Here is a 24,163-nt window from a genome sequence, read left to right on the forward strand (position 1 = left end):
GCTTGAGTCACTGTCAAATGTGCTTCTACAAAGTATTGACTTTTTTTTTTTTTTTTTACAAAGTATTTACTTTTCACAAAATTTGCAAAGATTTCTAAAAATATGTTTCCACTTTGTCATTATGGGGAATTGTGTGTAGATGAGAACTTTTTTTTAAATAAATGTTGAATTCAGGCTGTAACACAACAACACGTGAAATAAGTCAAGGGGTGTGAATACTTTCTGAAGGAACTGTATACTCTGTACGCTGACATTAATTGTTCTAATATTTCCATATTTCTTAATTCCTTTCTTTTCTTTTTGGGATTTGTGTGTATTGTTTTGCATTGTTAGGTATTACTGCATCATTGGAGCTAGGAACATAAGCATTTCACTACACCCGCGATAACATCTGCAAAATATGTGTATGTGACCAATAACATTTGATTTGATTTGAGCTGAGGCATTGCTCAACTGCAGGCAATCCGTAAGCTGTCCAGACCTGGATAACACTCCATTTCTCTCCTGTTGCTCTCTCGCCTCTCTCTCTCCCTCCCTCTTTCTCATCCTCTCTCCTCCGCTCCACTCTAAGCACCCATCAATACAGCGGCTGTGGCTATCAGCGCCCACGCTCCGCTCGGCCCTGCCTCTGACTGGAGCTATGGCCTGTATGAAAGTATTTGTGTGTGTGTGTATGTGTGTGCGCGCGCGCATACGTGTACGTGCGTGTGTGTGGACACGTGCGTGTCCGCGAACCACCCCTAGTTGGACTAATGAACACTGCCAGTCACAGTCGCACTCCTCTGAAGGGCTCCATTCTGTCACTCTTGGCGACTGATCAGCCGGCTCGGCTCTACAGTGCAATGCGGACCAATCCTCCCCTCCTGGCTCTGCTAGTGGGTAAGCTACTGGCTCCTTGATGGATGTGTCCATTCCCTGACCACTCAGTAGCCATCTCTCTCCCTGCACCCAGATCCTAGCCTGGTATGCTACAGCCAGACAGTACCATGCACATCTCAATGGATGGAGGAGCCACACTGAACAAAACATCCAAGCCATCCAACTCCTGCAGCAACTGAATTAAACCAGCGACCTCATCCTAATGAATACTCAAAAGGAGTTCACTTTTGTCCTTATTCACGTTTTATTTAATGAGCCCTGAGTTGTTGGGTGATTTGCATGTCATTGCATGTTACAAAGGCATACTGTACTAGCCTATATTCATGGTCACACGGACAGAAATAAAGGGACATTTTCATGAAATGTTTCGACTGCTTCGTCTGTTTATACACTCTGGGGAAAAAAGGTCACAAATTGTACTTTAAGGGGTACAAACGCTTTTCACTGTAATGGCACACTATAAGGCAGGATTTCCCAAACTTAGTCCTGGGGACCCCCTGGTGCACATTTAGATTTTTTGCCCTAGCACTACACAGCTGATTCAAATAACCAACTCATCATCAAGCTTTGGTTATCTTATCTTATTAGGATCCCCATTAGCTGTTGCAAAAGCAGCAGCCACTCTTCCTGGGGTCCACACAAAACATGAAACATGACAAAATACAGAATATTAATAGACAAGAACAGCTCAAGGACAGAATTACATCAAATGTTTTTTAAAGGCACACGTAGCCTACATATCAATACGTGCACACAACCTATCTAGGTCAAATAGGGGAGCGGCGTTATGCCGTGAGGTGTTTATCTGTTTATTTTATTAAATCAGGTTTGCTGTTCATTTGAGCAATATGAGATGGAGGGAAGTTCCATGCAATAATGGCTCTATATAATACTGTACACTTCCTTGAATTTGTTCTGGATTTGGGGATGTGAAAAGACCCCTGGTGGCATGTCTGGTGGGGTAAGTGTGTGTGTCAGAGCTGTGTAAGTTATGCAAACAATTTCAGATTTTCAACACATCAATGTTTCTGATGAAAAGAAGAAGTGATGCAGTCACTCTCTCCTCAACTCTTAGTCAAGAGAGACTGGCATGGATAGTATTTATATTAGCCCTCTGATTACAATGAAGAGCAAGACATGCTAGGCCAGCTGCAGCTTAACTAGGTCTTTCCTTGCAGCACTCAACCACACGACTGGAAAATAATCAAGATTAGACAAAACTAGAGTCTGCAGGACTTGCTTTTTGGGGTGTGGTGTCAAAAAAGCAGAGCTTCTCTTTATTACGGACAGACCTCTCCTCATCTTTACAACCATTTAATATGGTTTCACCGTGACAGTTTACAATCTAAGGTAATACCAAGTAATTTAGTCTCCTCAACTTGCTCACCAGCCACACCATTCATTACCAGATTCAGCTGAGGTCTAGAACTTAGGGAATGATTTGTGCCAAATACAATGCTCTTAGTTTTAGAGATGTTCAGAACCAGTTTATTACTGGCCACCTCTTCCAAAACAGACTGCAACACTTTGTTAAGGGTTTCAGTGACTTCATTAGCTGTGGTTGCTGATGCGTTTATGGTTGAATCATCAGCATACATGGACACATATGCTTTGTTTAATGACAGTGGTAGGTCATTGGTAAAAATAGAAAAGGGTAGAGGGCAAAGAAAGCTGCACTGCGGTAAACCACACTTTACATGTTTGACATTAGAGAAGCTTCCTTTAAAGAAAATCCTTTGAGTTCTATTAGATAGATAGCTCTGAATCCACGATATGGCAGAGGTTGAAAAGCCATAGCACATACAGTTGAAGTTGGAAGTTTACATACACCTTAGCCAAATACATTTAAACTCAGTTTTTCACAATTCCTGACATTTAATCCTAGTAAAAATTCCCCGTCTTAGGTCAGTTAGGATCACCACTTTATTTTAAGAATGTGAAATGTCAGAATAATAGTAGAAAGAATGATTTATTTCAGCTTTTATTTCTTTCATCACATTCCCAGTGGGTCAGAAATGTACATACACTCAATTAGTATTTGGTAGCATTGCCTTTAAATTGTTTAACTTGGGTCAAACCTTTCGGGTAGCCTTCCACAAGCTTCCCACAATAAGTTGGGTGAATTTTGCCCCATTCCTCCTGACAGAGCTGGTGTAACTGAGTCAGGTTTGTAGGCCTCCTTGCTCGCACACGCTTTTTCAGTTCAGCCCATACATTTTCTATAGGATTGAGGTAAGGGCTTTGTGATGGCCATTTTGCCACAACTTTGGAAGTATGCTTGGGGTCATTGTCCATTTGGAAGACCCATTTACGACCAAGCTTTAACTCTTGATATGTTGCTTCAATACATACACATAATTTTCCTCCCTCATGATGTCATCTGTTTTGTGAAGTGGACCAGTCCGTCCTGCAGCAAAGCCCCCCCACAACATGATTCTGCCACCCCCTTGCTTCACGGTTGGAATGGTGTTCTTCGGCTTGCAAGCCTCCCCCTTTTTCCTCCAATCATAACGACGGTCATTATGGCCAAACAGTTCTATTTTGGTTTCATCAGACCAGAGGACATTTCTCCAAAAAGTACAATCTTTTTGTGCAGTCGCAAACCGTAGTCCGGCTTTTTTATGGTGGTTTTTGAGCAGTGGCTTCTTCCTTGCTGAGTGACCTTTCAGGTTATGTCGATATAGGACTCGTTTTACTGTGGATATAGATACTTTTGTACCTGTTTCCTCCAGCATCTTCACAAGGTCCTTTCCTGTTGTTCTGGGATTGATTCGCACTTTTCGCACCGAAGTACATTCATCTCTAGGAGACAGAACACGTCTCCTTCCTGAGCGGTATGATGGCTGCGTGGTCCCATGGTGTTTAAACCTTCGTACTATTGTTTGTACAGATGAACGTGGTACCTTCAGGCGTTCCTTGCTCCCAAGGATGAACCAGACTTGTGGAGGTCTACAGTTATTTTTTCTGAGGTCTTGGCTGATTTATTTTGATTTTCCCATAATGTGAAGCAGAGACACTGAGTTTGAAAGTAGGCCTTGAAATACATCCACAGGTACACCTCCAATTGAATCAAATTATGTAAATTATCCTATCAGAAGCTTCTAAAGCCATGACATCATTTTCTGGAATTTTCCAAGCTGTTTAAAGGCACAGTCAACTTAGTGCATGTAAACTTCTGACCCACTGGAATTGTGATACAGTGAATTATAAGTGAAATAATCTGTCTGTAAACAATTGTTGGAAAATGTACTTGTGTCATGCATGAAGTAGATGTCCTAACTGACTTGCCAAAACTATAGTTTGTTAAGAAGTATTTTTTTGGAGTGGTAGAAAAACAAGTTTTAATGACTCCAACCTAAGTGTATGTAAACTTCCAACTTCAACTGTATGTTTTTTCAAAAAAGGCTTCCTGATATCTAACAGTACAGCTCCCACAATCTTCTTATTATCAATTTCTTTCAACCATCAATTTCTTTCAAACAAATCAGTCATTTGTGTCAGAGCAGTACATGTTGAGTGCCCTACTCTTTAAGCATGCTGAATGTATGTTGTATTATTTTTTTTACAGAGAAATAGCATTGTATTTGGTCAAACACAATTTTTTCCAACAGTTTGCTAAGAGCTGGCAGCAGGCAAATAGGTTTGCTGTTAGAACCAGTAAAGGCCGTTTTACAATTCTTGGGTAGAGGAATGACTTTGGCTTCCCTCCAGGCCTGAGGAAAAATACTTTCCTCTAGGCTCAGATTAAAGATAAGACAAATAAGAGTGGCTATAGAGTCAGCTACCATCCTCAGTAGTTTTCCATCTGAGTTGTCAATGCCAGGTTTGTCATTATTGATCGATAACAATTTTTCCACCTCTCCCACACTAACTTCAAACTTGCAATGCTTTTCTTTCATTATTATAATCATTTTTTTGCACTGTTCATTGTTGGCATTTCCTGCCTAAGTTTGCCCGCTTTGACAATGGAGTAATCATTAAAATAACATCAAATGGTTTTGTGATGAATAAATCTTCTGATTTGATGAAAGATGGAGTTGAATTTGTCTTTCTGCCCATAATTTAATGTAAAGTACTCCGACATTTGTTTCTCATCATTCTTTATGTCATTGATCTTGGCTTCATAATACAGTCTTCTTTTTTGTTGAGTTTAGTCCGTTTTTCTTTCCTCATCAATCCATGGAGCCTTAACAGTCCGTTTCTGAAGAGGTACCTGTTTATTAATAACTGGAAGAAGCAATTTCCTAAATTGATCAAGTGCACCACCTGTATGGTTCCTATTAATCACATCAAACCAACAAATATTTTTAACATCATCCACATAAATGTTTTGTATGATCTCTTATACATTATTTTAGGCCCAGCTTTTGGAACTTTGGCTTTTCTGAATATAACCACTATGTTGTGATCACTGCTTCCAATGGGTACGGATACAGCTTTACAACAAAGATCTACAGTATTAATAAAACAGTGATTGATACATGTGGATGATCTTGTTCCTGTAGTGTTTGTAAACACCCTGGTAGGTTGACTAATAACTTGAACCAGATTACAGGCACTGACTACAGTGAGAAGCTTCCTCTTGAGTGGACAGCCTGATGAAAACCAGTCAATATTCAGGCCCCCAAGAGAGTAGGGCTCCATGTTTCCATATGGCTCTGAATATACAGCAACACCTCCCCCATAAGGATTTCTGTCTCTTCTATAGATGTTATACCCTTGTATTTCTACTGCTGTATGATCAAATGATTTCTCTAAGAGATTCTCAGAAATGCCTGATATATTACTCTTATCTGATGTTAGCAAGTTATTGATTTCATGAATCTTATTTCTAAGGCTACATATATGAATAGGGCCTATTTTCAGCCCTTTCCTGGGTAGCTTATCATAGATAGACATAATATGGAAAAGAGCAAACAAAGCAAGTGAAAAAACGATACATTCAGCAGTCCATTAATCACTTGTTGTGTGTAAGTGTGTGTGTGTGTGTGTGTGCTGAGGGGTTAAAGCTACGAACCCATAGGCTTGGCTCTCTCATCCCCTCCAGGCTTCTAGGAGGGAGGGTGGACAATGAGCCTGTCATAGCGGATGTAAGCAATGTCCCCACGTGCTCTGGCAGCTTTCATGGCTGGGATAAGATCTTTCCTCTTCTGGCGCACGTTGAGGACTATCGAGCTGGCCAGTGTAGATGAAGGGGAGGAGACAGGTTAAATAAGGATTGTTAAGCCTTGAGACAAGTGAAACATGGATTGTGTGTGTGTGACATTGGGGGTGAATAGGCAAGACAAAAAATAAGTGCCTTTGAATGGGGTATGGTAGTAGTACAACACTTTGTAGAGTCCTTGCCCCGACGAATTGAGGCAACTAAATATTAGGAAGGTGTTAATAATGTTTGGTATACTCAGCGTAAATTGTGATTTGATTTGATGGAAGCCTTTATAATGACTTCAGTGTGCATGCGTGCATGTATGAGTGTGTGTGTGTGTAGCAAAGCATCAGTGGGAAACGCTCCAACAGAATAGTGCTGATGAGGTGTCTTTAACTCAAAGAAGCCAGGAATTTCAAGTGAGGCAACCACCACTGTACACAAGGTCTAAAACTGTTGACTAAAATAGTTATTTGAGAAGAACATCCAAAAGCAATGAGTCAAAATGTGTATTGTCCCTCGCATATAGAAACAACACATTAGAATGTGTTTTATGTACGTCCATAGTCCAATGATTATCCCTGGGGGGGGAAGAACTGTGTCCCAACGTGTCCCACCTTTGATGATGTCAGTGCTTTAATTTAAGGAGTGAGGGACAGGGGGACACACACAGGTACACACACACACACACACACACACACACACACACACACACACACACACACACACACACACACACACACACACACACACACACACACACACACACACACACACATAAACACACAGTGATTTTAAGGAGTGAGGGACAGAGACAGGTCAGCTGGTCAGAGGCCCTTACCGCTGTATATTGTGCTGTGGACTTTGGCATTGTCTCAAATATCAACCTTATTCCTAGTTAGTGCACTACATTTTACCAGAGAATTACGAGCCCTGGTCAAAAGTAATGAACTGAAGAGGGAATAGGGTGCCATTTGGAATGCAGACCAAAGGCCCTTAGCGCTGTGCTGTATTGTACTCTGCTGTGGCTACGTGTCAGCTCGGCTAGCACTGTGATGAGGTTGGACAGACACACTGAGCAAAACGTGACAAGTCAGGGAGCAGCAGATGACTCACACTTGAAGGAAGGAGGGATGGATGGAGGGTGGGAGTACATGGTGGACAGAGAGAGGGGGGGGAGCAGGAGAGAGAAATATGAGGAAGGAGAGAACAGGAGAGGGTGGAAGAGAAGAGACAAAGAGATCCTCTCTCTTTCCCTCGCCTTTTCTATCATCTCCTGAATATTGAGAGAGAGAGAGAGAGAGAGAGCGAGAGAGACAATGGGAAGAGCAAGAGGGGAGCAGAAAAGGATAGAAAGAGAGAGGGAGATTATACGGTACTGGCGAACAAGCAAACGATGGATTGAATGGCAGCTATTAATAGAGAGAGAATGGAGTGAATGGACACAATAGTGAATATCCTTAAAAATTGTCTTGTTGTTTACCTGTAAGTCACTGTAAAAGAAAGTAACAGTATGCTTCCGTACCTTATGTTTTGGTATATTATTACTATTTTACAGGAATCTTCCAACTGGGATTTCTGAAAAACGTGGGAATTTTTGAAATGTTAACAGTATTTTGCAACCCTACCTGCAAGTCATGCCCCTCACGCCATGTGACCTAGAATCATGAAATTCCATACTTAAGTTCCTTACCTAACAAGGAACACATTTGCCTCTAGGACCCATAAGGTCGGCCATGATGGATTTTCCACCATTTAGAATTTTTTAATAACACTCAAAACGCTACTCCTCTGCCACCAAATAACCGATACGCATTTAATGTATAGCATTGATGGAATAAGGTCGCTCAACACAATATGTTCAAAAAATATGGCGGCTACTGAACAATAAACATTCACGTGGGCGTGATCTGGCACATAAAATTCAGGATATGAATCAGAAATTGATTGCTAGCTGGCAAGTATCTTCACTGATGTTTTCAATCTCTCGCTGACCCAGTCTGAAATACCTACAGTTTAAGTCAGAAGTTTACATACATCTTAGCCAAATACATTTAAACTCAGTTTTTCACAATTCCTGACATTTAATCCTTGTAAAAATTCCCTGTCCTAGGTCAGTTAGGATCACCACTTTATTTTAAGAATGTGAAATGTCAGAATAATAGTAGAGAGAATGTTTTATTTCAGCTTTTATTTCTTTCATCACATTCCCAGTGGGTCAGAAGTTTACATACACTCAATTAGTATTTGGTAGCATTGCCTTTAAATTGTTTAACTTGGGTCAAACGTTTCGGGTAGCCTTCCACAAGCTTCCCACAATAAGTTGGGTGAATTGTGGCCCATTCCTCCTGAAAGAGCTGGTGTAACTGAGTCAGGTTTGTAGGTTTGAGGTCAGGGCTTTGTGATGGCCACTCCAATACCTTGACTTTGTTGTCCTTAAGCCATTTTGCCACAACTTTGGAAGTACGCTTGGGGTCATTGTTCATTTGGATGACTCATTTGCGACCAAGCTTTATCTTCCTGACTGATGTCTTGAGATGTAGCTTCAATACATACACATAATTTTCCTCACTCATGATGCCATCTATTTTGTGAAGTGCACCAGTCCCTCCTGCAGCAAAGCACCCCCACAACATGATGCTGTCACCCCTGTGCTTCACGGTTGGGATGGTGTTCTTTGGCTTGCAAGCGTCCCCCTATTTACTCCAAATATAACAATGGTCATTATGGCCAAACAGTTATATTTTTGTTTCATCAGACCAGAGGACATTTCTCCAAAAGTACAATCTTTGTCCCCATGTGCAGTTGCATACCATACTCTGGCTTTTTGATGGTGGTTTTGGAGCAGTGGCTTCTTCCTTGCTGAGCGGCCTTTCAGGTTATGTTGATATAGGACTCGTTTTACTGCGGATATAGATACTTTTGTACCTGTTTCCTCCAGCATCTTCACAAGGTCCTTTGTTGTTGTTCAGGGATTGATTTGCACTTTTCGCACCAAAGGACATTTATATCTAGGAAACAGAATGCGTCTCCTTCCTGAGTGGTATGACGGCTGCGTGCTCCCATGGTGTTTATACTTGCTTACTATTGTTTGTACAGATGAACATGGTACCTTCAGGCATTTAGAAATTGCTCCCAAGGATGAACCAGACTTGTGGAGGTCTACAATTTTTTTCTGAGGACTTGGCTGATTTCTTTTTATTTTCCCATGATGTCAAGCAAAGAGGCACTGAGTTTGAAGGTAGGCCTTGAAATACATCCACAGGTACTCCTCCAATTGACTCAAATTATGTCAATTAGCCTAACAGAAGCTTCTAAAGCCATGACATCATTTTCTGGAATTTTCCAAACTGTTTAAAGGCACAGTCAACTTAGTGTATGTAAACTTCTGACCCACTGGAATTGTGATACAGTGAATTATAAGTGAAATAATCTGTCTGTAAACAATTGTCGGAAAGATTCCTAGTGTCATGCACAAAGTTGCCAAAACTATAGTTTGTTAACAAGGTTGAAAAACAAGTTTTAATGACTCCAACCTAAGTGTATGTAATCTTCCGACTTCAACTGTATGTGTTTCAAGTAGAGCACCATAGTCCCTGTGCCCAAGAACGCCAAAGTAACCTTACCTCCCCGTAACACTCACATATGTAGCCATGAAATGCCTTGAAAGACTGGTCATGGCTCACATCAACACCGTCATCCCAGAAACCCTGGAAACACTTCAATTCGCATACCGCCCCAATAGATCCACAGATGATGCTAACTTTATTGCACTCCACACTGCCCTTTCCCACGTGTACAAAAGGAACACCTACTGTATGTGAGAATGCTGTCCATTGACTACAGCTCAGCGTTCAACATCATAGTGCCCTCTAAGCTCATCACTAAGCTAAGGACCCTGGGACTAAACACCTCCCTCTGCAAGTGGGTCCTGGACTTCCTGATGTCCCCAGGTGGTGAGGGTAGGCAACCAAACATCTGCCACGCTGACCCTCAACATGAGGGCCCCTCAGGGGTGCGTGCTTAGTCCCCTCCCGTACTCCCTGTTTACCCACGACTGCATGGCCATGCACAACTCCAACACCATCATTAAATTTGTCGACAAAATGACGGTGGTAGGCCTAATCACTGATGACGGTGAGAGCCTATAGGGAAGAGGTCAGAGACATTGCAATGTGGTGCCAAGACAACAACCTCTGCCTCAACATGAGCAAGACAAAAGGAGCTGATCGTGGACTACAGGAAACGGAGGGCCGAGCACGCACCCACACACTACAGAGGGTAGTGCGTACAGCCCAGAACATCACTGGGGCCGAGCTTCCTGCCATCCAGGACCTCTATACCAGGCGGTGTTAGATGAAAGCCCTAAAGATTGTCAAAGACTTCAGCCACTCAAGTCATAGACAGTTCTCTCTGCTACAGCATGGCAAGCAGTACCTGATAGCCAAGTCTGGGACCAAAAGGCTCCTTACCAGCTTCTACCCCCAAGCCATAAGACTGCTGAACAGTTAATCAAACGGCTACCCAGAATGTTTGCATTGATCCCCTTATTTTAATATTATTTATTATATTGTTTTGTACTGACTCTCTTGCACAGTCTTGATGTACACTCACTGGACTCTAACCACACTGACACTCCAACACACACACACACACACACACACACACACACACACACACACACACACACACACACACACACACACACACACACACACACACACACACACACACACACACACACACACACACACACACACACACACACACACACACACGTTCCTTCACACTTCACATACGCTGCTGCTACTCTCTGTTTATTATCTATGCATAGCCACTTTACCCCTACCTACATGAACATATTACCTCAATTACCTCGACTACTCTGTACCCCTGCACATTGACGCGATACCGGTACCCCTTGTTATTAGCCTCGTTACTGTTCTTTTATTGTGTTACTATTTTTACTTTCGTTTATTTAGCACTTTTTCTTAAATACTTTTTAAAAACTCTGCATTGCTCTTTAATGGTTCGTAAGTAAGCGTTTCACGGTAAGGTCTACACTTGTTGGATTCAGTGCATGTGACAAATAAAATTTGATTTGATTGTAACAAAACTTGGTACACATGTTGCAAACACTGTGAAGACTCAACATATGTGGTGGCGCTATAACGAGCACATGTTTATATCTCTTGATCTGAATCAATCAGAGTGATGAAATTTGGCACACATGCTCAGGGATATGAGTCTAGCTAATCTGTAAAGTATGGTTCAGTTTGGCTACATGGTGGCTCTGTTGGACAGGAAAAAAACATTAATTGCAAGTTAATTGGCTTATAGTGGCCATATTGTTTCAGCTAGTCTCTTGGAAATTATTGTGTTTGAAAATGTGCATCCATAGATGCTAAGTACCAAATTGGTGCCGATCAGTCCAGCAGGTTCTGCAGAAGAAGACGTTTAGAGTAGTCAACATTATTTGAAAAATGCGTGGTAAACAGTACAGAAGTAGCTCATCATAGGGTGATGTGTCCAATTAGTCCTGATGGTGGTACAGTAATCCCACAGTTGAAACTGGGTATTGCTGTTTGCAGCTATATTTCTTATTGGAATCCAGCCAGAGTTAGGACATCCAACAGTTGGAATTTTCATTCACCCGCAACCTGCATTCAGAATGACTGTCAGAGTTAGGGACATTGTGAGGAGAGAATCTAAACCATTTAAAATGGAAAAATCTGTTCAATAATGGATGCAAAACTGATTGGATTAGTTTAGAAAATGTATGTTATTTATCTTTGTGTAGCATAAGATGAATCTAAATCAATCAATGTTCATGCAAAAACACAGATAAAATAGAAATATTACCAATAATCTACCTGCAGTAGAGCATGCTGGGAAATTCTAAGTTTACGGTACCAATAATAATACTGTAGGCTTTTTACGGTATCAAATATTCTTACTGTAATATTTTTTTACTGTTGTTTTACCGTAATTTACAGGTAACTGCTGCCAGTAAGTTAGCGTAATTAAAACCGTTTTATGGTCCCAATGCCATAACTGTAATCCATTGACTGGACCATTACTAGCACTCCAATCTATTGTAAGAGTTGAGGGAGGGGGAGAGTCGTTTCAATGATGCTGCAATTCACCTAATTTCCACAAGGGGCCTGCGTTTTACATGTAGCTCCTATTTTGTGTGTGCTTGGTTTGCTTTACACAGTAGAAAATGTTTTATTTGTATGACTTGCCTTACTGATTGCATGACCACAAACAAAGAAATTATTATAAAATAACAAAACAGGATTTATTTGATAGTGTAGGTGTTTTGAGTAGACAGTGAAAGGGTATACAGTATCTGAGTGGTTGTACAGGAGGGTAATAACGAGTGAATGGCATAAGAGGAGGAGAAGTAAACAGGGATGAAGTCAATGGAAATAATTTGGCATTGGGAAGAACGAGAGAGGCGGAAGAGGGAATTTGAAAGGAAGGGTAGAATTGAGATTGGGGTTTAGTGAGGGTATGGGATGAACAGAAGAAACGGGCTGGGAGAAGGGGGGGCAAGGAGGGAGTAAAGAAATGGGGAGGGATGGATGTAGTGGGCTAAAGGTGGGCTTCTGACAGAGTAGCCATCTGGATAACCAGTCGGAGTGAAGGAGTAACAGGGAGAGCAGGCTGCCCACATCACACATACATTGAGACGAGAGGAACACCTGGGAGGGGCCCACAGCCCTACCACATGCCCAGGGTGTGTGTGTGTGTTTGTGTGTGTGAGTGCGTGTTCATGTGTGTGTGTGTGTGTGTGTGTGTGTGTGTGTGTGTGTGTGTGTGTGTGTGTGTGTGTGTGTGTGTGTGTGTGTGTGTGTGTGTGTGTGTGTGTGTGTGTGTGTGTGTGTGTGTGTGTGTGTGTGTGTGCATGAATGCATGTGTGCGTGCCAAGATTAATACAGCAAACAAACACTGAGATTTAAATGAAAACTAAAATTGGATAAACTGTTTAGTAAACTGAAATAAAATAAATAAGAAAAACATTTGAAAAGGTTTTTTTCTAATCAGGTTTCCCAGCTTCTGAACCTGTTGGAAAATGCTGACTGTAGATGGCGATGTTACAAATAGGCCTAGCTTGTGCATCACTATCACTAGCTATCAGTAGCTAACAGGGACAAAATCAGAGGGTAAGTGTGGAGCATGAGCGTGAACCCAACACCAGCAGTGGTCGGCCGCAAGAGACAAAGCACTGTATGGGATTATTGGGAGTACATTGCTAGAATGGACAAAAACAAACGTATTGTAGTTTCAGAAGACGGTAGCATGTGTGGAACAGAGATTAAAGGGAAAACGCAACCAAACTCAAAGTTCATCTGAACAGCACACACAAAGAATTTCTGGATAAACATGAGGTGAGACAGATATCAAGATTCGACTCCTGGTATCAACAAGACCACAAACATTTTTAGAATAGCAGGAAATTAACTTTAAAACTCCTAAATGTTCTCTTCGCTCAATGGCAACAATTTTAAGAGTTTGGGGTCACATAGGTTGCAAGGGGGGGGGGGGGGGGTTGTTACTACGCCAATAAATGACAATATCCATCCGGACCTGTGCCACCTTGGAAATTTGTGTGACCGGACCATCTCAAATAGTACATGAGTACCCCTGCTATAGTACTACAACACATACATGTGTCCTAGCCTCCCATGAATAGGCTACTTTCTGTCCTTAACACTGAAATTAAAACTGAAACTAAATAATAGAAAAACGAAAGTTTTTATCAAACTCAAACTGAATAAAAACGAGTAAATCAAGTCTGAAAACAAACTGAAATTAAACTAAATTTCAGATTTGAAAAAGTATTAGAAATTACCAGGGGTTGGAACCGGTCCAGGGAACAGAACTGAAAACTGGAAAATAACATTTTTGAGGAACAGAACCAGAACCAAGAATGAAAGTGATCCATACTGTTCCGGAACAAAACCATTATTTTAAAAGCATGGGAACCAGTTAATAACGTTATTTTACATTCCGGACAGTTTTTTCCAGTCTGACAAAAAAACGCAACAAAGCGCTTATGCAAAGCCCTCACTGTTACTCAGAAACTTACTCCAGTGTCTCCCTGGAGTCATTAAAACTAATTTTTCAACCACTCTACAAATGTCTTGTTAACAAACTATAGTTTTGGCAAGTCGGTTAGGACATCTACTTTGACACAAGTCATTTTTCCAACAATTGTTTACAGACAGATAATTTCACGGTATCACAATTCCAGTGGGTCAGAAGTTTACATACACTGAGTTGACTGTGCCTTTAAACAGCTTGGAAAATTCCAGAAAATTATGTCACTGCTTTAGAAGCTTCTGATAAATGAAGTCAATTAGCTGAGTAAGTTGTAGGTGTACCTGTGGATGTATTTCAAGGCCTACCTTCAAACTCAGTGCCTCTTTGCTTGACATCATGGGAAAATCAAAAGAAATCTACCAAGACCTCCACAAGTCTGGTTCATCCTTGGGAGCAATTTTCAAACGCCTGAAGGTAACACGTTCATCTGTACAAACAATAGTACGCAAGCATAACACCGTGGGACCATGCAGCCGTCATACCGCTCAGGAAGGAGCGGTATGACGGAGCGGTATGATTCTGTCTCCTAGAGATGAACGTACTTTGGTGCGAAAAGTGCAAATCAATCCCAGAACAACAGCAAAGGACCTTGTGAAGATGCTGGAGGAAACAGGTACAAAAGTATCTATATCCGCAGTAAAACGAGTCCTATATCGACATAACCTGAAAGGCCGCTCAGCAAGGAAGAAGCTACTGCTCCAAAACCGCCATAAAAAAAGCCAGACTACGGTTGCATCTGCACATGGGGACAAAGATCGTACTTTTTGGAGAAATGTCCTCTGGTCTGATGAAACAAAAATATAACTGTTTGGCCATAATGACCATCTTTATGATTGCAGGAAAAAGGGGGAGGCTTGCAAGCCAAAGAACACCATCCCAACCGTGAAGCACGGGGGTGGCAGCATCATGTTGTGGGGGTGCGTTGCTGCAGGAGGGACTGGTCCACTTCACAAAATAGATGACATCATGAGGTTGGAAAATTATGTGGATAAAATAAAGCAACATAGACATCAGTCAGGTCGCAAAAGGATCTTCCAAGTGGACAATGACCCCAAGCATACTTCCAAAATTGTGGCAAAATGGCTTAAGGGTAACAAAGTCACGGTATTGGAGTGGCCATCACAAAGCCCTGACCTCAATTCTATGGAAATGTATGTGCAGAACTGAAAAAGCGTGTGCGAGCAAGGAGGCCTACAAACCTGACTCAGTTACACCAGCTCTGTCATGAGGAATGGGACGAAATTCACCCAACTTATTGTGGGAAGCTTGTGGATGGCTACCCGAAATGTTTGACCCAAGTTAAACAATTTAAAGGCAATGCTACCAAATACTAATTGAGTGTATGTAAACTTTTGACCGACTGGGAATGTGATGAAAGAAATAAAAGCTGAAATAAACCATTCTCTCTACTATTATTTTGACATTTCCCATTCTTAAAAAAAGTAAAAAAACACTCGGCCAAACATACAGAAATACAAAACATAGAATGCCCACCCCACATCACACCCTGACCTAACAGAAGAGATAAATAAAACGTCTCTCTGTCAGGGCGTGACAGTACCCCCCCCCCCCCCCAAAGGTGCGGACTCCCGGCCGCAAATCTGAACCTATAGGGGACGGTCCGGGTGGGCATCTACTTCGGTGGCGGCTCCGGTGCGGGACGGAGACCCCGCTCCACCTCTGGCTCACCCCACTTTGGTGGCGCCTCTGGTGCGGGGACCCTCGTTGCAGGTCCTGGACTGGGGACCCTCGTTGCAGTTCCCGGACTGGGAACCCTCGCTGCAGGTCCCGGACTGCGGACCCTCGCTGCAGGCCCCGGACTGGGGACCCTCGTTGCAGGTCCCGGACTCGGAACCCTCGTTGCAGGCCCAGGACTGGGGTCCCTCGCTGCAGGCCCCCTGACAGAGGACCCTCGCTGCAGGCTCCGGACTGGAGACCCTCGCTGCAGGCCCCGGACGGAGGACCCTCGTTGCAGGCCCCGGACTGGGGACCCTCGCTGCAGGCCCCGGAACTGGAGACCCTCGCTGCAGGCCCCGGACGGAGGACCCTCGTTGCAGGCCCCGGACCGGGGACCCTCGTCGCTGGAGGCTCCAGACTGGAGACCGTCGCTGCAGGCTCCGGACCGCGGATCAATACTGGAGGCTTCGTGCCATGGCTCTTCACTGCAGGCTCCGGGCCATGGATCATCACTGGAGGCATCGTGCCATGAATCATCACTGGAGGCTTCGTGCCATGGATCATCACTGGAGGCTTCGTGCCATGGATCATCACTGGAGGCTTCGTGCCATGGATCATCACTGGAGGCTTCGTGCCATGGATCATCACTGGAGGCTTTGTGCCATGGATCATGTCTGGAGTGAGGAGACGTATAGGCAGCCTGGTACGTGGAGCTGCCACAGGGCTTACCAGGCTGGGGAGACATACAGGAGGCCTGGTTCTGGGAGCAGGCACAGGACTCACCAGGCTGGGGAGACATAGAGGAGGCCTGGTTCTGGGAGCAGGCACAGGACTCACCAGGCTGGGGAGACATACTGGAGGCTTGGTTCTTGGAGTAGGCACCGGTTACACTGGGCCGTGGATGCGCACTGGAGGTCTCGAGCGTAGAGCCTGCACAACCCGTCCTGGCTGGATGGTTACCTTCGCCCGGCAAATGCGGGGCACTGGCACAGGACGCACTGGGCTGTGCAGACGCACCGGAGACACAGTGCGCAGAGCCGGCGCAGGATATCCTGGGCCGAAGAGACGCACTGGAGGCCAGGCGCGCTGAGCCGGCAACATCCGTCCTGGCTGGATGCCCACTCTATGCCGTCCAATGCGGGGAGCTGGAATGTAGCGCACTGGGCTGTGAATGCGCACTGGAAACAACGTGCGCTCCACCGCTTAACACGGTGCCTGACCAGTACCATGCTCTTTAGGGTAAGCACGAGGAGTTGGCTCAGGTCTGAATCCTGACTCTGCCACACTCCCCGTGTACCCCCCCAAAGAAAATTGGGGAGTGGCCTACCGGTCTTTCATGCTAGCCGTGACCCTGTGTAATCCTGGGCCCTTTTTCTAGCTGCCTCCGCCTTCCTCGCTGCTTCCACCTGCTCCCACGGCAGGCGATCCCTTCCCGCCAGGATGTCCTCCCATGTCCAGTCCTCCTTACCACGCTCCTTGGTCCGTTTGTGGTGGGTAGTTCTGTCACGAACGTCGTCAGGGAAATGACCGGACCAAGGTGCAGCGTGGTGAGCGTACATTTTCTTTATTAAGAAAGTCGCCAACAAAACAAGAAACAACAAAAACGAACGTGAAGCTGACTAGGGCTATACAGGCCACTAACACAGACAACTACCCACAACTAAGGTGGCAAAACAGGATGCCTAAGTATGATTCCCAATCAGAGACAACGATAGACAGCTGCCTCTGATTGGGAACCACACTCGGCCAAACATACAGAAATACAAAACATAGAATGCTCACCCCACATCACACCCTGACCTAACCAAATAGAGAAATAAAACGGCTCTCTAAGGTCAGGGCGTGACACGTATGTCGTACCCTACACTACACTTGTCTGTCCAATGCATAGCTTTCCCGCTCCATAGCAAGCTTTTCTATCGAATGGTGAAGTAATTTAATGTTGAGCTATATAAATGTTAAAAAAATGGATTTAAGATGTTTAAAAAGGAAAAGAAAGGAACGATATAAACCGTTACTTGTTTGTGTTCGAACCAGTTCAGAACTTTATTTGACTGGTCTGAACAGTGGAAAGGATTGAAAAAATTATGGTTCTGTTCAAAACAAAATGAATGGAAAATAATTTTGGTTCAAACCCTTGTTTGTCACATTCCTCGTAAACAACAGGTATCGACTAACAGTGAAATGCTTACAGTCTTTACCGTAGATACTGTCTGCTGTGAATTATTACTATCTTTCATACGAATCCTAACCCTTTGACCCATTCCATACATCTGTTGTTTGTAATGAACATTCAGGGTGGATGTACTTTGCTATAAAATGCTGTGACTCAAATCTGCTCGTTGGACTCTCAACGAATCACCTACGGATGGGTCGTCGACCAGCTTCATTATTGCAATAATGAATTGATGTTATTAATACATTTAAAAAAAAGTAATATCCTGATTGGTGGTTGACCTTGTCTCTCCTCATTATTGATTAAACTTTCCCCGACAGCGTGTGTGCATGCGTGGGAGCGAGAGAAAGAGAGAGAGAGAGAGAGAGAGAGAGAGAGAGAAAGAATGAAAGAAAGAGACAGAGAGAGAGAGAGCGAAAGAGATGGGCATTTTCTTCCTCATTGGTTAACCACCAGTCACACGTGTGTGTTTATGTGTGTGTGTGTGCGTGCGTATGTGTGTCTGCATCTGTTCAGATCTCACAGCTGATTGAGGCAACTCAAGTGAGCACCCTGCTAGAGAATGAGAGAGAGAGTGAGAATGAGAATGAAATGGGGCCAGTATTTCAGGAAACTCGGCGTATGTCGCGCGCCATTACTTCACAGGAGAGGCATTTGAACGTAAACGTTTTATTTTTGTTATCAAAATGTGAACTTTCATGTGCCTTAATAACAAACTTGTATGACATCTGTAAATATGAATACAATTGTTAAATTATGAGCCTAGTTGGTTTAGCCACGGAAATAGACTTTCATTTGTGTCTGGAAGTAGCGTTAGCCAGTTAGCTTTGTGCTTGACTGCTGTTGTTAGGTTAGACCTTATCAAATCAACAGTACTCTTCGGTCAGAGCGTCCAGTGTGCGCTCCGAATGCTCAGAGAGCAAATCTCTCTGAATTTACTAATGGACAATCTGACAACGCTCTGAGTTTACAAACGCTCAGAAAACACTCTGGTACTTACATTTATGAACTCACCCATAGTTTAAACCAGCCTTTAGTCTTGAAATCTTTGATTGTTCAATACATGGCCTCACATGTGAATCCTTAGAGATGTTTGGGTCTAAAGTGAAAATGTTGAATGGGTGTAGACAAAGACGAGCTCTCCGGTAGGTGTGCGAAAACATTGAAGGGCAATTTTCTCAAAAGTGATTTTACAAGTTTATCAACTTTCAAAGCGGAATTACTTTCCCATTGTTCCTCAACTGTAACGTATGATGTACCGTTTTCTAGTTCTGAGTCTCTACTTTCATCCAATGTAAAAAACACAATTTCAAATTTTGCTACATAAGACCGAATCGAGCCGGTCGGTCACATGTGATAGAGAATGAGGGTGAAAAGAGGCCAGAGAAAAGAGGCCAGAGAACGAATGCTCTATCCCATTGCATGCCTGTCTCCTACTCAGTATTACATCAGGGTATCAGTCTTTCACCTGAGCTCAACGGCCCAAAGCCTGGGCTGTATGGGGCTAAGCCTGGTGTCAGGTTGGGTTACAGCAGGTCTCACAGTCTGAGCCTATGGCCCTGTCCTACATCTGGAGATCACAGATCACAGATCGGAGACTCAGCCATGCTACCAAAACAAACAAACACACACACACACACACACACACACACACACACACACACACACACACACACACACACACACACACACACACACACACACACACACACACACACACACACACACACACACACACACACACACACACACACACACACACACACACACACACACACACACACACACACTGCACCTTAGGTGTATCTGGGCTAGCTACATTACCCCAGCGCAGCCAAGGGAAAACACAGCACACCTCCAGATTGGCCACACACTCAGTCAATGGTAGTCAACACAGCAGTGAAATGATCTACTCTGATACGAAACAATACATCTCAGGGGAAAAACTCCTACATCTATTTTAGATGTAAAAAAAAATTGTATCCCCTTTTTCATGGTATCCAATTGTTAGTAGTTACTGTCTTGTCTCATCGCTACAACTCCCGTACGGGCTCGGGAGAGACGAAGGTAGAGAGCCATGCGTCCTCCGAAACACAACCCAGCCAAGCCGCACTGCTTCTTAACACAGCGCGCATCCAACCCGGAAGCCAGCCGCACCAATGTGTCGGAGGAAACACCGTACACCTAGAGACCTGGTCAGCGCGCCCTGCGCCCGGCCCGCCACAGGAGTCGCTAGTGCACGATGAGACAAGGATATCCCTACCGGCCAAACCCTCCCTAACCCGGACGACGCTAGGCCAATTGTGCATCGCCCCATGGACCTCCCGGTCGCTGTATGTTTGGCCGAGTGTGAGTCTCTGGTGGCACAGCTAGCACTGCAATGCAGTGCCTTAGACCACTGCGCCACCCGGGAGGACCGAAAAACTCTATCTATGATAGAGTTTGATAAACTGGGGGTCAGGGACATGGTCAACACACCATTACGTTATTATGAGAACGTTGATCCATTACAAGGAATGCTGGGAGTCTGGGACGGAGAGCTGGGCTGGGTGTCCCCTGGAGAAGAGGAAGAGAAGACACACATAGGGAAGAACACAAACACACACACACACGCACCCACACACACAAACACACAGACACACACACAAACACACGGCAGAAACCGTAAAGCAAACAGATGACCGGAGATAAGACACATCGCAAATCTGTTTTGAGGCCAGAATAACAAACAACACCCTCCAAACAGCAAAGGGAGGAGGAAAGGATGAGAGAAAAAGGAAAAGTCTTCTCTCTCTCTGTAAAGGCTCAGGGATGAGTGAGGGACAGGAGGAGAGGTAGGATTATTTAAAGTCCCATTGAGAGGGTTCAGGGAATGAAAGATCTATTATGGGAAAATCAATCATACTCAAATTCAATCGGAGAAAAAGGGGAGGAAAATTTGAGAGTTAAAAGGGTTAACACTTTCTCCCTCCCACTTTCTTGTCTCGGAAATAACTAAGGCCATTGTTGAAATGAACAGTTTAATTATCAGCCTACTAATCAATCATCTGATAGTCAACAGAGTGGGAGTACTGATCTAGGATCAGTTTAGCCTTTTCAGTCATTATGAATATGATTATACGGATTGGAGAGAACTGATCCCAGAACGGCACTCCTACCCGACACACCTGGAGAGCTGTAGAGAGCTGAAGAGCTAGGCCAGTATAATAGAAAGGCCTCCTTGTCCATGTAATCTTATGTATTATGGTTTAATTGGCAAAACTCATCCTCACATGTACACATACAGATGTACAGTGTGTGTGTGTGTGTGTGTGTGTGTGTGTGTGTGTGTGTGTGTGTGTGTGTGTGTGTGTGTGTGTGTGTGTGTGTGTGTGTGTGTGTGTGTGTGTGTGTGTGTGTGTGTGTGTGTGTGTGTGTGTGTGGTGAGACCTAACTGACTCTGTTAGTCTCTCGCAGGCACTCCATGTCAACGGTCGGGCTGTTCTTTTGAGGAGGCCTGAAATTAATTTTCCATGCTCCGACACTTGTTTGCTTAAGAGGCTGTCGAATTCTTTCAGTAGGCCTGACTGCAGCAATCCTCCATGCAAATAACACTCACACACACGAGAACACACAAACACACTCAGACACACAGTTGCATTACACACAGCTGACATTTCCTCTCCACACATCTTCTTCAGATTACTTCACATATTATTTAAGCACTGCCAAGACCCCTTTCATTATTCTCCCTAATCTCCTCTGCTTACAGGGTCAGCTCCTGCCCCCGCGCCCCCCTACGCCTCCTCCTCCTCCCTCTGCCTCGCTCCTCTCTGCCAGCTTAGCCGTGCCGACATATTGTCTCTGCCTCTTCTTCGTCCACCCCCCCCCCCCCCCGCCCCCCCATCCCATCGGGCTGCAGGTTGCAATAAGCGCCCACTGACTGAGAGGCAGCATGCAGTGACCCACCTACCCATTAGCCTGGTGGACAGCGCTAATCGCTAGTTAGCCGAGCAGCAGACAGGCACTCTGGGGTTGGGTGGACACTTGCTAGGGGTGCCTGACATGCTAAGGGCTAAGGCTGGGGCTCACCTTAGGGGGAGTGAACTGAGCAGTGGAACATAAACACTAGGTCCTCGTGCGGGCCATATGGGGGCCCCCCAGGCGAGATCAGCCTCTCAGACGGGCGATAGCGTTAGCTCCCTGCCCACGCCTGCCAATACCAGTTAAGACGAGCCCGCCAGGCGAGCCGATCCACAGAGGAGCCGGGTCCAGTGTTAGTGGAATTAAAGCTAAAGCCTGGGCTCTGTTGTTATGGTAATCCTCACACAAGACAACACAACCACGATCTGCAGGGGCAGCAATGTTGCCACGGTGATAGACATCACTTGAAACATCGGTGGAGAGAGCCTCAATTAAGGTGTGGATGGATGGATTCCAGAGTGAGAGCAACAAAGAGGAGGAGGATGACGTTTCTCCTTTTATGTGCGCGTTCAAATGGGAAATGGTGTAAGTAGTATTCTGACTGAGAGGAAGGTTCCGGTTTCAAATGGAGGGGGTAAGCTTACATTTGAGCTTGCAGTACACTCATTGTATTCACCGGTTCTGATGATACAACTCATGTACTGCGGTAATAAGAGCAGGTACGTGGCTTGTCGAAACCTCTCACAAGTGGACGCTTGAATCTATCTTATTCTATAAATATGACAGTTCAGGAAGGCGTACAGGATTACACATTTTGAGTAAACATCCCTTTTTAGGGGGAGGGGGATCACAACATTGGGTTTATCCAACATAATCCTCAATTTAGACCAGAAATCAAAGCCCAGGGAGTAAAACACCTCCCTAAATGTTCTGGTTGTCTTTGTGGTAGGCTTCTTCTTCGGTGACGTATTGGACACTGTGCTGTTGCTTTCATCACAGAGATCAAAGCAAAGAAAACCCATTAAATAGAAAATTGAAGAGGCCTGTATTCATGTAGCTGGCTGTTGGCTGTCACACTGGTTTGTTGTTGCTGCTTCTGTCCCGGCATGACGTTGCACAAAGATGCGTCTTCTAGCTCTACGGCTGTTTCACTCCATCAACAGGCAACACAACAGCACAGAGGAACCAACAGGGACAGACCTCCCCTCAAACACACACACTACAGTCAGCCTCCATCCTTCAACTCTGTCACGTTCATCATGTGGCTTTTTTGTTGTTGTTCTCTTGTTCTCTCTCCACATCCATCTCTCTCCATCTCTAATCTTTTTGTTCTTCTCCATCGCCTGCTCTCACTCTCTGTCTCTCTGTGTGTCTCTCTCGGTGTGTCTCTCTCGGTGTGTCTCTCTCGGTGTGTCTCTCTCGGTGTGTCTCTCTCGGTGTGTCTCTCTGCGTCTCTCTCTCTCTCTCTCTCTCTCTCTCTCTCTCTCTCTCTCTCTCTCTCTCTCTCTCTCTCTCTCTCTCTCTCTCCACTCAAGGTCTGACAGGGCTCTCTCAGTGGCAGTAATGGCCCTGGCGCTGTCATGTCGTCTCAACCAGTCCCATTAGGGCCTCTTACTTCCTGACTGGCATGTTCTTAACTACCCCTCTCATTGGCACAGAGGACTACAGACTGAGCCTGAGGAGATGGACCTGCCTATGGCAGCCCCAGTTGCCCTTCTTGGTCTGAACACTGCCCGGACACAGGGGGGGCAGCATGTCATTATGAAGAGTGGTGCTCAGGACAAGCCATCCTGCCGTGCCACCCTCCTGCCATCCCTGCATTTTATCTGGGTTTGATGTAAGCCTAGAGGGCTTGGTGGTGGCGGTGGGTGCGGAGGAGGCAGGCAGACAGAGTAGGTCTCATGCTGGGTAGTGCCTGGGGCTAGCTGTAGGTGGATGCCAGTCCTGCCACTCTGACAACCACTGGGGAAGGTGGTGATGGAGGGAAAGAAGAGTGGCTGCTGCTGCTGCTGTTGCTGCTGGAGGCAGTTGAGAGAAGTTTTGGATACGCAGAGTTGTGTTAAAGATCAGATGTGACTAGGAGCTAGGAGGTTATTGGAGGGTAGTATGGAATAATCTGATTAGCCCATGGCCATGCCTGTGAGGGGAGAGGATGTTTAGGGAGCAGTAAGTTGAGGCTGCCTTAGCCTCAGCTGACTCAAGAGGTTGAAAAGCTTTGACCTATCCTTGCCCTTCTGCTCCCAGATACGGCTGGCAGAACTGGAGATATGTCT

At 44.7% G+C, this 24,163-nt stretch overlaps 1 protein-coding gene across 2 annotated transcripts in view; it reads right to left on the reverse strand.

The window, feature by feature from the left end:
• The window catches only part of LOC139556506 (alpha-(1,6)-fucosyltransferase-like), a 159,591-nt gene that overhangs the window by 113,003 nt on the left and 22,425 nt on the right, over positions 1-24,163 (reverse strand). The window contains exon 2 of one of the 2 annotated variants that reach the window (XM_071370551.1): positions 5,897-6,054. The exons of the other annotated variant lie outside the window; for it this stretch is intronic. The gene's annotated coding sequence lies outside the window, so the exon portion shown is untranslated. The remainder of the gene's footprint in view (positions 1-5,896; positions 6,055-24,163) is intronic. 2 annotated transcript variants of the gene reach the window in all.

The sequence above is a fragment of the Salvelinus alpinus genome, chromosome 27, assembly GCF_045679555.1.
Source record: "Salvelinus alpinus chromosome 27, SLU_Salpinus.1, whole genome shotgun sequence".
NCBI classification, from domain to species: Eukaryota; Metazoa; Chordata; class Actinopteri; order Salmoniformes; family Salmonidae; genus Salvelinus; species Salvelinus alpinus.